Here is a 5,677-nt window from a genome sequence, read left to right on the forward strand (position 1 = left end):
AATCAATTCCTTAAGTATCTTCAATATGAGATCCCTACCCAAGAAACTCACAGCAAATATCTTTCCCAGTTGCTTTTTTCACATCTAATTTGAACTAAATGATTTTGTTTGTGCAAAAAGGTTTTTAATTTTATGTAACCAAAATTGTAAATTATATCTTCTGTAATTTCTATTCCTTGTTTGGTCATGGATTCTGCCTCTATCCATAGATCTGAAAAATAATTTCTTCCTTTTTCCTCTATTTCTTTATCATGTCACTATGTAAGTCATCTATTCATTGGAACTTTGCTTGATATATGTTGTCAAATGTTGGTCTTTACCAAATTTCTGCTAGACTGCTTCTTAGTTTTCCAGTAAGTTTTTGTCAGATAAAGAGTATTCTGGGAGCAGGTAGGTGGTGCAGTGGATAAAGCACTGGCTCTGGATTCAGAAGGACTTGAGTTCTAATCTGGCCTCAGACCCTTGACACTTACTAGCTGGGTGACCTTGGGCAAGTCACTTAACCCTCATTGTCCCACTACTATGATGACTACTACAACTATTATTATTATTACAAAGTAAAATTTGTCATCTTTGGTAACAGCAGGTTCCATATCACTTAAAGTTTTCAAACAAAGACTGGCTAACCACTTGTCAAGAACATTGGAGGGGAGCCTTGTCCCACTATATTTGGGACTCAGTGGTCTCTGAGATCCCTTTAAACTCATAGATACTATGATGCTATAATAATAATTATATATATATAAAATTATTAATATTTAGATAAAATCATTAGGTTTTTTAAAAAGTATTTTCCTTACAACAGTCCAATGAGACAGTTACTGAAAGTATTATTATCTTCTTTTTGAAGATAGAGAAACTGAAGCACAGAGAGATTCACTTGCTTATGGTCACATACCAGAGTCCAGAAAGTAATGGCCCTGGCATTAGAACCCAGCTTTATTGAAAGCAAAATCCACTGCTTTTCCTACTATAATATGTATATGTATATGTATATGTATGTGTATGTGTATGTGTATATGTATGTAGCATATACAATGCTGCCCTATATGAGAATGTACAATCATGTACCTGTAGAAAAATACAAATGTACATTATAAATTCCTTATTGACATTTATCATGCATATGGACACACACACACACATACAAGGACCCAAATGCTTTTCCACTTGAAGTAAAATAAATATGCATAAAATTTTTGGCTTTACCAACTTATGCATTTCCTTTAGGAATGAACAAAACTTATCTTTACCAGCAATGTTTTTCTGCTCTTTAATTGGAAGTCCATTCCTTCCCATACCCCAGTTCCAACAGTGAAAAATGAAAAGAGAAATTGAGTCTATTATCATGATTACCATTTCACCTCTTCCAAGTGGGAGACCATGAAGGGTCTAGAGTTTTTTCTGGGAAAAGTTCCTCTCCCCAGGATGGTTTGAATACTTACTTCCCTGAACTCGAGCTGACTTTTGCAATTCCATGACATGTGAATAAGTTTGTGTGATTTCCCATAACTTTGGTTATGGACCTTGGAGAAAGGGTCACAAAAACATCTTATTTCAGAATGTGAGGGCAGTGCCAATACATTTGGAAACTAGCAAAAATAAGGTAACCCTGGAAATTGATGATCAAAGTTCAATTTCAAATTCAAATTTGAGAAAAAGATAAGTATTTGGATCATATTCATATTATACAGTTAGGTTCAGTCTTTTGCTACATTTTGATTGTTGGATGATGGTGGTAGTAGGGACACAAAGTGTGCCCATGAGTCATTGGTATAGAACCAATGAAAATTGGTTCTCCTAATATTGGAGACAAGTATATTGGAACTCCCAGGTGAGGAAGCTTCCTCTACCTATGCGTGTTGGTACCTTCTGCAATTTATAGTCTTAGAGTTACCTGGGAGCAATGAGAATAATACTACTTAAGCTCTCTTTTGTGAGGGGTCTTCATGAGGAAAGTGCTTTGCTGACTATAAAGTGTTATACCAATCACTATTTCCTAGAGACAGCATGACTCAATGTATATAGAGCCTGCCTAGAAGCCAGAAATATGGGATCAAGTCCCATTTCTGACACCTAGTGTTTATATGCCTCTGGGAAAATTATTTAACCTTTCATTGCTCTAAGGAGAGAAGTGATGGCCGGAAATGTGGTTTGAAGGAGTAGATCTTTCAAGGTGTCTGTGGATCCCGGGGTTAGGTGAGGGAATATAGGAGGACAGAGTAAGGACCTTCTCTTAGCTCCAGGCTTTGAGTCAATCAACCAGCCAATAAGCATTTACTAACTTACTGGGAGTCAGGCACTGAGGATACAAATACAAAGAATGAAGCAATCCCTACCAGGAAGATGTTTATATTCTAACAAGGGAGACAAAAGTATATATGTGAATGTGTATGTGTATATGTACACATGGGTGTAGATATACATATAAGCACATACATATATGTGCATATACATGTATAGATGCATGATATACACATATGAGAGACAAAAGCATATACATTTTAACATACAAACGTGTGTATGTGTACAGGAGAGTTTGGTGGCACAGTGGAGAAAGCATCAGAAGACTCATCTTCCAGAGTTCAAGTTTGGCCTCAGGTGCTTACTAGCTGTGTGACCCTGGGAAAGTCACTTAACCCTGTTTGCCTCAGTTTCCTCAACTGTAAAATGAGCTGGAGAAGGAAATGGCAAATCAATCTGGTATCTTTGCTAAGAAAACCCCAAATGGGGTTACAAAGAATCAGAAACAACTGAAAACAACTATATATGCACATATACATATACATATATGCATATGTATGTACAGAAGTATTCAAAGGAAAATCAATGCAAATAAATACACAATGGTTAAATAAAAAAGTAGTTTCAGAGGGAGGGCACTAGCAGTTGATGTGAATCAGGAAAGGCTTCTCATAAAAGATGATGCTGAAACAAAGTCTTGAAGGAGAAAAGGGCTTCTCTGAGGGGAAGGTACAGAGGAACTACATCATACACATGGGGTTCAGCCAATATAAAGGTCTAGGACATCAAGTGTCATGTGTGAGGAACAGAGAGAAGGTCAAGTTGTGCCGGATCAAAGATTCTAGGAGAGGAAGTAAGTCCACAATTAGTCTGGAAAGATAGGATGGGTCCAGGTTTACATTTTATTCTAGAGAAAATAGGGAGCCACTAGTGTTTACTGAGTAGGGAAGTTGGGTCAAACTCAAATAGAAATGGACCCCTGTGGGCCACATATTAACTTAAAAACACACAAATGATCTATGTTGTATTTTTTGATTTATTTTGTTAAAAATTTCTCAGTTACATTATAATATGGGTCTGATAGCACTCTGGGGTCAGGGAGTAGGGGACCTGCATGGGCAGATCCATGCTTAAAGAAAATCACACCAATATCCCTATGGAGGAAGGGATGGAGTGGAGAGAGACTTGAAGATTATAAAGAAGAAACCACACAGTATTCATCTGGCATAGACCCTGCACCAATGCGAACCCCTAGGAAGATGCCAAAAATGCCTCTCTTTTACATTCATCCAGGTATTTTGTGTACCTTTACTTTTTGAGGGAGAACATTAGATTTTCCTCTATTACTTCCCTTTGTCCAACAAGAAAGTTTTAACTTCAGTAAGTGCTTTTCTGGGGTGAAAGACAGTGTATGAAAAAATAAAAACAAGTCTGTTCTTTATGTTCTCTGTTCTTGCCCCTAACTTTGCTTTCCCCCACTTTCCTATCTCCCACCCCTCCTCAATTCCATTCTTATGGGACTGTGTCCAAAGCTGGCTCCAGGAGCAGGGCTTTCCTTGGTGTTGGGGAAAAGCAGGGCATGCAGCGCCGGTCTGTTTTGCCCAGAAGGGTACTGCTCCAGACCTCACCCAAAAGCTGTGAAAGGAAATGTTTCCTCCAAGTATGTTCCACACTTGCTGTGGAGGGGGCCAGCAAGCTGAATTCTGGTTTTAAGCCCTGTCATCACTCTGGGCACAGAGTAGTCCAGGAACCTCTGAGCAGTGACTTTTAGGAAGCCATGGAAAGGTTGATAGGATGCTAACTCTGTAAGCTCCTGGAAAGACCCTGAAAAGCCATACAACATGGTGGAAAGAGCACTGGACCTGATTTCTGAAGATCTGGGCTGGACTCCTGTCTCTGCTGGCTGTAAGATCCTGGGTAAGTTGCTTCATCAAAATAAGTGGTTGGTCTACATCAAGGGTCTTAGCCTTTTGGGAGCAGTGTGATGAAGCCAATAAATAGACTCCTTCTTAGAATAATTTTTTAAAATTCATAATTGAAAGACATGCTAAATTTCAGTTAGTATGTGTGTGTATGTTCAGTTGTTTTAGTCATGTCCAACTCTTCATAGGATTTTCTTGGCACAGATACTGGAGTGGTTTGCCATTTCCTTCTCCAGCTCATTTTACAGATGAGGAAACTGAGGCAAATGGGGCAAAGTGATTTGCCCAGGGTCACACAGCTAGTAAGTGTCTGAGGCCAGATTTGAACTCAGGAAGATGAGTCTTTCTGACTCCAGTCTGTACACTGCACCACCTAGCTGCCCCAAATTTTAGTTAAAGGTTTATAAAAATATATAGATTTTTTTCATCACTTGTGTGTGACCATACAGAACACTTCAAAAAGAATTCCCTATGATATTTCTACCAAGCACTTACAGACCTTGATAGTCCACAATAATATGAGATATAAATGGAGGTAGGAGGTTCTTTCTTGTAAGTAGAACAGCAAGAGCATCAAGAAGGACTACTCCCCCTCCCTTTTCACCAATATCTTCCTCACCTGCTCTGCTGATGCCTACTGACATTCCTCTGAAGGACCAATGCCTTCCTGCCACCATTAGAGATAAAGCTTAAAATGTCAATACCCTGCAGAGAGGTAAAGCATTGACAACATAAAGTAGCGTTTAATTAGAATCTTCTGTATATAGTACACATGACTACATGACGCTGGAGATAATACAAAGATAGGAAGACAAGCTCCCTACCTTCATAATCTAATTGAAAGCCCTTTAGCCTAATGGGTCGATAGACCCAGAGTCAAGAAGACCTGAGTTCAAATTCCACCTCAGACACTTAACTATCTGTGTGACACTAGTCAAGTTACTCCAGCTCTCTCAATCTGGGTTTCCTAATCTGTAATGAGGGATAACAATAGCACCTCTCAGGGTTGGGATAAAATAAAGTAAAATAGGTGAGGGACTTTGCAAACCTTAAAAAGCTAAGCGTTAAATATTATTAACCACGTGATATTAAAATCATGTGATTTAGAGCTGGAAAGGACTTCATTATTTTTTGTTGCTTTATTTTTAAAATAGGGAATGTGTCATGAATATTCATGCCATTCTTGTGAAGGGGCAATGCTAATTCCTGTGTTGTTCCAATTTTAGTACATGAGTTGCTGAAACAAGCACTGGAAAGCACTTTTGAGGTCCAACCCCTCTAGGAGGAAATTTGAATTGTTTTTGTTTGGTTTTTTGGCGGGGCAATGAAGGTTAAGTGACTTACCCAAGGTCACACTGCTAGTAAGTGTCAAAGCATCTAAGACCAGATTTGAACTCAGGTCCTCTTGCATCCAAGGCTGGTGCTTTATCCACTGCACCACCTAGCTGCCCCCAAATTTGAGTTTCTAAATAGGGGTAAAGTAGCTCATTTCAGGTCACACACCCAGTAAA

At 38.8% G+C, this 5,677-nt stretch overlaps 1 non-coding gene across 1 annotated transcript; it reads right to left on the reverse strand.

The window, feature by feature from the left end:
• Positions 1-5,312: 5,312 nt before the first annotated feature.
• LOC122727037 lies at positions 5,313-5,416 on the reverse strand. The gene has a single exon (XR_006353013.1). It is a non-coding gene; the product is annotated as a U6 spliceosomal RNA (small nuclear RNA).
• Positions 5,417-5,677: the final 261 nt, after the last annotated feature.

The sequence above is a fragment of the Dromiciops gliroides genome, chromosome 4, assembly GCF_019393635.1.
Source record: "Dromiciops gliroides isolate mDroGli1 chromosome 4, mDroGli1.pri, whole genome shotgun sequence".
NCBI classification, from domain to species: Eukaryota; Metazoa; Chordata; class Mammalia; order Microbiotheria; family Microbiotheriidae; genus Dromiciops; species Dromiciops gliroides.